General features: G+C 35.1%; 1 long non-coding RNA gene across 2 annotated transcripts; it reads left to right on the top strand.

Moving 5' to 3' along the window:
* The first annotated feature begins 205 nt into the window (after positions 1–205).
* LOC139523876 (uncharacterized) lies at positions 206–9,603 on the top strand. 2 transcript variants are annotated; one of them, XR_011664705.1, is made up of 3 exons: positions 206–348; positions 1,609–1,716; positions 9,440–9,603. It is a non-coding gene; the product is annotated as an uncharacterized lncRNA (long non-coding RNA). The 2 variants fall into 2 exon arrangements; XR_011664704.1 differs by having other exon boundaries at positions 221–486.
* Positions 9,604–13,261: the final 3,658 nt, after the last annotated feature.

Genomic DNA, 13,261 nt, shown 5'->3' with positions numbered 1-13,261 from the left:
GAATTTAGTTTTTGTCGGTAGGCACTTAAAGTTAACCATCGAGAGACGTTAACCACCGAGAGTCGGTTTTTAGACCCGCCCAGTGCACCTAAGCACGCCTACTTTTGGAGCTCTTTAGTATGAAGATAAGAAAAATATACGAAATTACGGAACTGTGTACCCTGTTTTATCCTTGTTGTTGGTGTTTCTTGCGCATGCGTACAAAGCACGGGGATAGTTACGGTTACTGACTCAGGAACCTTGTATATTATATACCTCGGTTTACAGACGTTTAATAAACTGGATCACTGTTGTGTTCACTTATCGATACACTACGATGGAATTACGGACCAGTTTAACATAAACATGGTAAATAGATAGACAGCTGATAATCATAATTGATTAAGAAATAACCTGGAAGAAGAAATGAGTTAACTATTGATTATAACAGAGACGAGTGCCATCGTGTTTGTTCTGCTAAAAAAAGCAGGAACATTGGAGTTTATGGTTAGATTTTAAATATTTATTGTCTCCAAACTGGGTAAATTTGATATAGTAACAACCCCCCCCCCTTTTTTTTAAATAACTCGAGAACCACACATCGCGCTCGCTTAACAAAGTAACAATAAGAAATAATTATTGTTAGTTTCAAGAATAATTAATCGTCAAAACTTATCCCCTCCCCGACATCAAAGGAAGTTAAATGTATTATCCCAAAATTAGACCAAATTATTATGATATAAGGACGTCTTGACAGGCTATTATTTTCTTTTGTTTTGTTGGTTTTTTTTGTTGCTTTGACGTCTTCCTCCTGTATGAAAAAAAACATAATAGACCCCCCCCCCCCCCTTTTTCCCCATAATATAGCTTTTTAAGAAGTCATAATTATTTGGACTACCCCTGAATATATTTCAGACAGACTCTTCTCTAAAAAAATATAAACATGATTTGAGAGAAATCTTTGGAATAATTTTTTAAATGATTTGATTATTATGTCATGTATATAATTAACATTAACATAGTTATAAACTGAGACTACTAGTATAACACATAGTGTTATAGTAGTCTCAGCTATAAACTTTCCATTGTATTGACCAATTTGACTAACTCATACGCTCTTTCCCATAAATGTCACAATATCAATATATTACAGTAAAACTGATAGTTTGATGACATTGTTTAAGACTATTGACCTCAGGTCAGCCTAAACTGAGTTTAAAACTGTAATTTATTCATTAAAACAGTACAAGACATGTACCTTCTGAAATGTGATTGCATCAAAATTAAACCTAAGGCATAACATACTTAGTGTGCAGGAAGTGCCACCAAATAAATACTGATTTGTAAAATTAGATGATGATATTTGTGAAGTCAAAGATATAATAGCTAGTTATAACTGGTTTTAGATATAAATCTGAGTAAAAGGTTGATTTATATGTGCTCTTTTATGTTTAGATTATAATTTAAATTTAATCTTTTGAAGTTTTTTTTATAATATTTAGACATTAAAATCACAATTATTTATTTATACACAAAAAAATAATTTTTGTCCTTTTTTAGTTGAATGACTGTACACAAACATTATACACACATAATTTTGATAATTCTGTAATGTTTTTTTTTCTATAGCCCCAGAATGTGACAAAAGACTTATTAATCCAGATTTACAAAAAATAGAAATAGTTCAGCTACCATAAGACTGCTATGACAAAAATTCTGCAGTTTCCAGAATTTGAGGTAGAGTATAGTTAGGAATAGTTTGATTATGCAGATGCTTAGTTTGCCATAAACAATTATGCCCTTGATACAAAAGCAGAGGAAACAAAAAAGTATGAAAATAGTTGAAAAAAGTAATCATTATTACCTAGTCATATACTGTAAATAGAAAAAGAGAAAAGCACTGGTTATGATTTGGTATTTTTAATAGCATTATCATTTGTCCATAACTTGGAATATATACTGGATTGAGCTTGATATTTATTTAATATCATTGACACATGGTTGCAAGAAATGAAAGATGGTAATTTAAGCCTAGCAATTTTATTAAGATTTAAAAAAAAAAGCTTTTGATTTGGTAGAATATGACTTTCTTTGTTTAAAGCTCGACATGTATGGATTTAGTGAGACTACTGTTAGTTTTTTTAAGTCGTACCTGAATAACAAAAGGTATAAATTTGTAATGTTAACTCTGAACAACAACATGTAAAATTTGGTGTTCCCCAATGTTCTATACCTTGTCCTCTATTGTTTGTGCTATTTATAAATGACCTTCCCTTATGCATTAAAAATTGTGAAACAGACCTATATCGTTGTATATGCTGATGACACCACTTTTCATAAATCAGGGGGAAACATCTAGAAAATATAAATGATGATGTTCAAGAAGATTTATACAGGGTTGAAGAGTGGTGTAAAATGAATAACATGTTCATAGATGCAAATGAAACAAAATATTTGATTACTGGAACAAAGCAGAAACTATTCAGACTTTTTAACCAAACTTGATAATAAATTAAAGTATTAAAAAATTGTTCATGTGAAAAAATATTAGTTTCAAAATTGACAGCCCACTAAGTAACTGGAGAAATCAAATTGACCAAGGTTGTGCTAATATATCATCCAGAATATACCATCTTTCTTAAATACATTTTTTTTTATATCTGCAAGAAAACATAATACAATGGGTGTTCTGCCCCTAATTGACTACTGTTGTATTATTTGGGATGAATGTAAAAATTGAGGGATAACAAGAATTTTAAAAATCCAAAAAAAGGGCAGCATGATAAATTCTAGATGCAGATCCGTTATCCCTCTTGGTATATAGGAGCACTATATTCTATGTTAACCTCCGACAGTAGGTATAAACAAATACTGTTGATAGACGGTATATAGGAGCACTATATTCCATGTTAACCACCGACGGTAGGTATAGACAAATACTGGTGATAGACAGTATATAGGAGCACTATATTCTATGTTAACCACTGACGGTAGGTATAGCCAAATACTGTTGATAGACGGTATATAGGAGCACTATATCTTATGTTAACCACCGACGGTAGGTATAGACAAATACTGGTGATAGACGATATATAGGAGCACTATATTGTATGTTAACTACCGACGGTAGGTATAGACAAATACTGTTGATAGACGGTATACAGGAGCACTATATTGTATGTTAACTACCGACAGTAGGTATAGACAAATACTGTTGATAGACGGTATATGGGAGCACTATATTGTATGTTAACCACCGACGGTAGGTATAGACATATACTGTTGATAGATGGTATATAGGAGCACTATATTGTATGTTAACTACCGACAGTAGGTATAGACAAATACTGTTGATAGACGGTTTATGGGAGCACTATATTGTATGTTAAACACCGACGGTAGGTATAGACAAATACTGTTGATAGACGGTATATAGGAGCACTATATTGTATGGTAACCACTGACGGTAGGTACAGACAAATACTGTTGATAGACGGTATATAGGAGCACTATATTGTATGTTAACTACCGACGGTAGGTATAGATAAATACTGTTGATAGACAGTAAATAGGAGCACTATATTGTATGTTAACTACCAACAGTAGGTATAGACACATACTGTTGATACACGGTATATAGGAGCACTATATTGTATGTTAACTACCGACGGTAGGTATAGATAAATACTGTTGATAGACAGTAAAAAGGAGCACTATATTGTATGTTAACTACCAACAGTAGGTATAGACACATACTGTTGATACACGGTATATAGGAGCACTATATTGTATGTTAACTACCGACGGTAGGTATAGACAAATACTGTTGATAGAGGGTATATGGGAGCACTATATTGTATGTTAACCACCGACGGTAGGTATAGACATATACTGTTGATAGATGGTATATAGGAGCACTATATTGTATGTTAACTACCGACAGTAGGTATAGACAAATACTGTTGATAGACGGTTTATGTGAGCACTATATTGTATGTTAAACACCGACGGTAGGTATAGACAAATACCGTTGATAGACGGTATATAGGAGCACTATATTGTATGTAAACCACCGACGGTAGGTATAGACAAATACTGTTGATAGACGGTATATAGGAGCACTATATTGTATGTTAACTACCGACGGTAGGTATGGACAAATACTGTTGATAGACGGTATACAGGAGCACTATATTGTATGTTAACTACCGACAGTAGGTATAGACAAATACGGTTGATAAACGGTATATGGGAGCATTATATTGTATGTTAACTACCGACAGTAGGTAGAGACAAATACTGTTGATAGACGGTATACAGGAGCACTATATTGTATGTTAAACACCGACGGTAGGTATAGACAAATACTGTTGATAGACGGTAGATAGGAGCACTATATTGTATGTTAACCACCGACGGTAGGTATAGACAAATACTGTTGATAGACGGTATATAGGAGCACTATATTGTATGTTAACTACCGACGGTAGGTATAGATAAATACTGTTGATAGACAGTAAAAAGGAGCACTATATTGTATGTTAACTACCAACAGTAGGTATAGACACATACTGTTGATACACGGTATATAGGAGCACTATATTGTATGTTAACTACCGACGGTAGGTATAGACAAATACTGTTGATAGAGGGTATATGGGAGCACTATATTGTATGTTAACCACCGACGGTAGGTATAGACATATACTGTTGATAGATGGTATATAGGAGCACTATATTGTATGTTAACTACCGACAGTAGGTATAGACAAATACTGTTGATAGACGGTTTATGTGAGCACTATATTGTATGTTAAACACCGACGGTAGGTATAGACAAATACCGTTGATAGACGGTATATAGGAGCACTATATTGTATGTAAACCACCGACGGTAGGTATAGACAAATACTGTTGATAGACGGTATATAGGAGCACTATATTGTATGTTATCCACCGACGGTAGGTATAGACAAATACTGTTGATAGACGGTTTATGGGAGCACTATATTGTATGTACCGACGGTAGGTATAGACATATACTGTTGATAGACGGTATATAGGAGCACTATATTGTATGTTAACCACTGACGGTAGGTATAGACAAATACTGTTGATAGACGGTATATAGGAGCACTATATTGTATGTTAACTACTGACGGTAGGTATAGACAAATACTGTTGATAGACGGTATACAGGAGCACTATATTGTATATTAACTACCGACAGTAGGTATAGACAAATACTGTTGATAGACGGTATACAGGAGCACTATATTGTATATTAACTACCGACAGTAGGTATAGACAAATACTGTTGATAGAAGGTATATGTGAGCACTATATTGTATGTTAACCACCGACGGTAGGTATAGACAAATACTGTTGATAGACGGTATATACATTGTAGGAGCACTATATTGTATGTTAACCACCGATGATAGGTATATACCAATACTGTTGATAGACGGTATATAGGAGCACTATATTGTATGTTAACCACCGACGGTAGGTATAGACAAATACTGTTGATAGACGGTATATAGGAGCACTATATTGTATGTTAACCACCGACGGTAGGTATAGACATATACTGTTGATAGATGGTATATATGAGCACTATATTGTATGTTAACTACCGACAGTAGGTAGAGACAAATACTGTTGATAGACGGTATACAGGAGCACTATATTGTATGTTAAACACCGACGGTAGGTATAGACAAATACTGTTGATAGACGGTATATAGGAGCACTATATTGTATGTTAACCACCGACGGTAGGTATAGACAAATACTGTTGATAGACGGTATATAGGAGCACTATATTGTATGTTAACCACCGACGGTAGGTATAGACATATACTGTTGATAGATGGTATATAGGAGCACTATATTGTATGTTAACTACCGAATAGTAGGTATAGACAAATACTGTTGATAGACGGTATATAGGAGCACTATAGTGTATGTTAACCACCGACGGTAGGTATAGACAAATACTGTTGATAAATGGTATATAGGAGCACTATATTGTATGTTAACTACAGACGGTAGGTATAGACAAATACTGTTGATAGACAGTATATAGGAGCACTATATTGTATGTTAACCACCGACAGTAGGTATAGACAAATACTGTTGATAGACGGTTTATGGGAGCACTATATTGTATGTTAACTACCGACAGTAGGTAGAGACAAATACTGTTGATAGACGGTATACAGGAGCACTATATTGTATGTTAAACACCGACGGTAGGTATAGACAAATACTGTTGATAGACGGTAGATAGGAGCACTATATTGTATGTTAACCACCGACGGTAGGTATAGACAAATACTGTTGATAGACGGTATATAGGAGCACTATATTGTATGTTAACCACCGACGGTAGGTATAGACATATACTGTTGATACATGGTATATAGGAGCACTATATTGTATGTTAACTACCGACAGTAGGTAGAGACAAATACTGTTGATAGACGGTATACAGGAGCACTATATTGTATGTTAAACACCGACGGTAGGTATAGACAAATACTGTTGATAGACGGTAGATAGGAGCACTATATTGTATGTTAACCACCGACGGTAGGTATAGACAAATACTGTTGATAGACGGTATATAGGAGCACTATATTGTATGTTAACCACCGACGGTAGGTATAGACATATACTGTTGATAGATGGTATATAGGAGCACTATATTGTATGTTAACTACCGACAGTAGGTATAGACAAATACTGTTGATAGACGGTATATAGGAGCACTATAGTGTATGTTAACCACCGACGGTAGGTATAGACAAATACTGTTGATAAATGGTATATAGGAGCACTATATTGTATGTTAACTACAGACGGTAGGTATAGACAAATACTGTTGATAGACAGTATATAGGAGCACTATATTGTATGTTAACTACCGACGGTAGGTATAGACAAATACTGTTGATACACGGTATATAGGAGCACTATATTGTATGTTAACTGCCGACGGTAGGTACCGACAAATACTGTTGATAGACGGTATATGGGAGCACTATATTGTATGTTAACCACCGACGGTAGGTATAGACATATACTGTTGATAGATGGTATATAGGAGCACTATATTGTATGTTAACTACCGACAGTAGGTATACACAAATACTGTTGATAGACGGTTTATGGGAGCACTATATTGTATGTTAAACACCGACGGTAGGTATAGACAAATACTGTTGATAGACGGTATATAGGAGCACTATATTGTATGTTAACCACCGACGGTAGGTATAGACAAATACTGTTGATAGACGGTATATAGGAGCACTATATTATATATTAACTACCGACGGTAGGTATGGACAAATACTGTTGATAGACGGTATACAGGAGCACTATATTGTATGTTAACTACCGACAGTAGGTATAGACAAATACTGTTGATAGACGGTATCTGGGAGCATTATATTGTATGTTAACCACCGACGGTAGGTATAGACAAATACTGTTGATAGACGGTATATAGGAGCACTATATTGTATGTTATCCACCGACGGTTGGTATAGACAAATACTGTTGATAGACGGTATATAGGAGCACTATATTGTATGTTAACTACTGACGGTAGGTATAGACAAATACTGTTGATAGACGTAATACAGGAGCACTATATTGTATATTAACTACCGACAGTAGGTATAGACAAATACTGTTGATAGACGGTATACAGGAGCACTATATTGTATATTAACTACCGACAGTAGGTATAGACAAATACTGTTGATAGAAGGTATATGTGAGCACTATATTGTATGTTAACCACCGACGGTAGGTATAGACAAATACTGTTGATAGACGGTATATACATTGTAGGAGCACTATATTGTATGTTAACCACCGATGGTAGGTATATACCAATACTGTTGATAGACGGTATATAGGAGCACTATATTGTATGTTAACCACCGACGGTAGGTATAGACAAATACTGTTGATAGACGGTATATAGGAGCACTATATTGTATGTTAACCACCGACGGTAGGTATAGACATATACTGTTGATAGATGGTATATATGAGCACTATATTGTATGTTAACTACCGACAGTAGGTAGAGACAAATACTGTTGATAGACGGTATACAGGAGCACTATATTGTATGTTAAACACCAACGGTAGGTATAGACAAATACTGTTGATAGACGGTATATAGGAGCACTATATTGTATGTTAACCACCGACGGTAGGTATAGACAAATACTGTTGATAGACGGTATATAGGAGCACTATATTGTATGTTAACCACCGACGGTAGGTATAGACATATACTGTTGATAGATGGTATATAGGAGCACTATATTGTATGTTAACTACCGAATAGTAGGTATAGACAAATACTGTTGATAGACGGTATATAGGAGCACTATAGTGTATGTTAACCACCGACGGTAGGTATAGACAAATACTGTTGATAAATGGTATATAGGAGCACTATATTGTATGTTAACTACAGACGGTAGGTATAGACAAATACTGTTGATAGACAGTATATAGGAGCACTATATTGTATGTTAACCACCGACAGTAGGTATAGACACATACTGTTGATACACGGTATATAGGAGCACTATATTGTATGTTAACTACCGACGGTAGGTATAGACAAATACTGTTGATACACGGTATATAGGAGCACTATATTGTATGTTAACTACCGACGGTAGGTACAGACAAATACTGTTGATAGACGGTATATGGGAGCAGTATATTGTATGTTAACCACCGACGGTAGGTATAGACATATACTGTTGATAGATGGTATATAGGAGCACTATATTGTATGTTAACTACCGACAGTAGGTATAGACAAATACTGTTGATAGACGGTTTATGGGAGCACTATATTGTATGTTAACCACCGACGGTAGGTATAGACAAATACTGTTGATAGACGGTATATAGGAGCACTTTATTGCATGTTAACCACCGACGGTAGGTATAGACAAATACTGTTGATGGATGGTGCAAAGGAGTACTATATCGTATGTTAACCACTGACGGTAGGTATAGACAAATACTGTTGATAGACGGTATATAGGAGGACTGTATTGTATGTTAACCACCGACGGTAGGTATAGACAAATACTGTTGATATACGGTATATAGGAGTATTGTATTTTATGTCAAACATCGACGATAGGTATGGACAAAATCCGACAAATACTGTATACAGACAGTGTATAGAAGTACTGTATTGTATGGTAAACACTGACGGTTGGTATGGACAATTTCTGTATCATGCATCAATTGTAAATAAAAGTATCATGTGAGTGACACAGGCTCATTGAAGCCTCTAGTTTTGATATTATTAATGTGGAGATCTGGTCTAATTTATCATTTTCTCTATTACATGCATGATAACTGCAACAATTGAATTGAAATAAAAGTGATAATATTTCTGTTGTAGGTTATCAAGATTTAGTGTTTCCATACAAGTGACAAAGATTGAACAACAAAAACATCTCAAACTTTACAGGACAGAGTAGACTTTTTTCACTGTGCTTAGTTTTGTCTTTATGTCTAAATTATGATAACTTTAAAAAAAACCAATAAAATATGGAATAACATTTATTTCTATCTTATAAAGTGGAGTGAAGAAATAAGGGGTCATTCAAAACATAAGGATATATTGCTATCATATATATATGCAGATCAGCAGCCCATACATTTGCTATAGCACATAAATATGGGACCAATAATTTCAAGTTGCCTTTTAAAAAAGACCTTATTAATGTTATGCGAGATACCACCAAAGACCACTAGGTGTTGATCAAATGATATTGTAAATAAGAGGGTTGTCCAAAATATTTCCAACAGCTGTTTGATATACACTACCTTAATCAAACCACAATGGTAAAAAAACAGTTTTGGTCAGTCTTAAAAGAAGCAAATATAATTTAGAAAAAGTGCAAGCTGTTGATAAAAACTACAAATAACTGCCAGTCCTAAATGTGGGTGGAGATTACCATTTAGCACAAATGAGTTTCTGGACTAAAGAAAGTAATTTCGGCACAAACCGATTATACCCTTTCAAAAACTATGTGTAGTCCCTTTTATAAAAGTGGCAGATTATCTTTCTATCTAGAGTATATATGACAACTAACTGCTGCTCCTAGTGACGTTAGTCTTTGGTTTATGAAAAGATTGGATATATTGTCACAATTCTTTTCTAAGGTACCGGTCTGATAAACAGGAAGTAGCCAGATTAGCTACTAAATATATGCACACTGAAATATAGTCCCTTAAAATTCCCATGGCTGTGTACATGTTCAGATACGAACTATGAAAATTTTGTTTATATCTTTAGAGAAGTAAAATCAAGTATGTATGTCTTTAGTTTTGTCAAATTGCTGTCTTGTTTTGTCCTGTTATTAGGTAAGAGTACTGATACAATACTGTAAAAATACGGAGATGTGGTATGATGGCTAATGAGACGCCTACATGTATCCACTCAAGTTCAAATAAAGTGGATGTAAGCAGTTATATGCAACCATACAGCCTTCAACAAGAGAAAATATCAAATAGACCCTTGTAAATAGGTGTTGATCAAATGATATTGTAAATAAGAGGGTTGTATATTTCATGACGGTATAATACTAAACCCCTAACAGGAGGGATTGTGCCTGATATTCATATGATGAAGACATAATCTTTCAATCAGTTTAATTAAGGTCTGGTTCTGGCATGTCAATAACTGCTAGTAGTCTGTTGTTATTTATGTATTATTGTCATTTTGTTTATTTTCTTTTGTTTCATATTCTGACATCGGACTCGGACTTCTCTTAAACTGAGTTTTACTGTGCGTATTGTTTCGCGTTTGTTTTTTCTACATTGGCTACAGGTATAGGGGAGGGTTGAGATCTAAAAAAACATGTTTAATCCCGCCGCAATTTTGCGCCTGTCCCAAGTTAGGAGCCTCTGACCTTTGTTAGTCTTGTATGATTTATAATTTTAGTTTCTTGTGTATAATTCGGAGCTTAGTATGACGTCCATTATCACTTAACTAGTATACATATTTGTTTAGGGGCCAGCTGACGGACACCTCCGTGTGCGGGAGTTTCTCGTTACATTGAAGATCTGTCGGTGGCCTTCGGCTGTTGTCTGCTCTATGGTCGGGTTGTTGTCTCCTTGACGCATTCCCCATTTCCATACTCAATTTTATAGTATGATTTACATCTGCAATAATCACGAAACAGTCAGAGACAAGTTTGGGTCTAAGTCTGTATGTCCCACATAATCAAATTGACCGAAGAGAGAGGCGAAAGATACTAAAGGCTTATTCAAACACATAAGTCAATAATAAACTGACAAAACCACGGCAAAAAAAAAGAGAAAGATTAAAAAACAAACAACAGAATGCAAAACACAACAAAGAACATCACAGACTGAACAAAACGAACCTCGCCAAAAAACTGGTGTGACCAAATGACTAATTTATCTCAGCCTTACATTATTTAGCAGACCCTTTATTATACCAAACCAAACAAAGTTCTTTATGGTACAATGTTTTTGATCCATCGGTCTGTCAGTCCTGTTCTCGTTATTGCAACTCCTCTGAAACCACATAACAGAGTTTTATAAATCTTTGTAGATAATGAGGAAATTATGAAATTATCAATTCAGGAAACTCATTACTTTATTTTATTTTACTCATTACTTAAAATTACTCATTACTGCGACAGAAACTCCCGCACACGGAGGTGTCCGTCAGCTGGCCCCTAATTGATTTTCTATATACTCCTACAACAGCTGTCTAAAGACCACAACAGAGTTTCATGAACTTTTTAGATAGTTAGGACATGCTATGTAAATGTGCATATTGGCAGAAAATCATGATTAATTTTTTTATGCCCCACCTACGATAGTAAATGGGCATTAGTTTTCCGGTCTATGCGTCTGCTCCTTCGTCCGTTTCCTCGCTTCAGGTTAAATGTTTTGGTCAATGTAGTTTTTGATGAAGGTCAGGTCCAATAAACTTGAAACTTAGTACATATGTTTCCAATAATATGTTTTTTTCTAAGCTTAATGCCAAAGAAGGTTTTTTTTCCCTATTTCACGGTCCACTGAACAAAGAAAATGATAGGGCAAGTGGGGAACGGTGTACGATGGACACATTCTTGTTTTTGTCGAGCCTGCGACTTTTGTCGCAGAAAGCTCGACATAGGAATGGTGATCCGGCGGCGACGGCGACAGCGTTAGTTCACTTCTTAAAAGCTTGATATTTTAGACGGCGAACGACCTGGATGCTCCATACTTTAAATACAGATGCCTTAAGTTTGGAAGTTTCCGTCTGTCACATGTCCATTGTTCTTGAACTCATTTTCATGGTTCAGTGACTACTTGAAAAAAAGTTAAGAGTTTTTGTAATTTCTCTCATATTATGGGTAACTATGTTTAGTATTTGCGTACCTTGGTCAGCATGCCCATCAGACAGTTTTCACTTGACCTCGCCATCATTTCATGGATCAGTGAAAAGGGTTAAGTTTTTGGTGGTCAAGTCTATATCTCAGATACTATATGAAATATGTCTTGTATATTTGGTGTATGGAAGGATTGTAAGGTGTACATGTCCAACTGGCAGGTGTCATCTGATCTTGACCTCATTTCCTTGGTTCAATGGTCAAAGTTAAGCTTTTGAGTTTTGTTCGTTTTTTCTAAAACTATATGCAATAGGTCAACTTTATTTGGTGTCTGGAAATATCTTATGATGTCAGTCTCGCAAGTCTCATTTGACCTTGACCTCATTTTCGAGGTTCATTGTTCAGTGTTTAGTTTTTGTGCCAAGTGTCATCTGACCTTGACCTGATTTGTATTGAATGATTGTAAGGTGTAAATGTATTCCTCATTTTGGTCATATGACCTTGATCTCATTTTCTTTGGTCATGTTATTAATAAGTTTATGTGATAATTGTAGTAAAACTTTATATTTAGGTCTATCAACATAAATAAGGCGAGAAATTTCAACGTGTGTATTCTTGTTAGGAATTAGGAACTATGCCTTCTGAACTTAGAATTTCGGCCGAAATATACTTCTGCATATCTTCTGAAATTACACAACAGAATTTCATGCGTGTTTGAACTAAATAATCTGTTGAAATTTTGTTTGCTTAGTGACAATGTCGGGCTGTGAAGTATGTGAGCGTGCTCACAAAGGTTCTTTGATTACACACAGTCAATGCATTGTCTGTGCTTCCCAGATACAGTATGTATGCATTTTCTTTGTTGTAAA

The sequence above is a fragment of the Mytilus edulis genome, chromosome 5 (genome assembly GCF_963676685.1).
Source record: "Mytilus edulis chromosome 5, xbMytEdul2.2, whole genome shotgun sequence".
NCBI classification, from domain to species: domain Eukaryota; kingdom Metazoa; phylum Mollusca; class Bivalvia; order Mytilida; family Mytilidae; genus Mytilus; species Mytilus edulis.
Note: the sequence above shows the minus strand (reverse complement) of the source record. Positions and strands in the feature narration are given on the sequence as shown.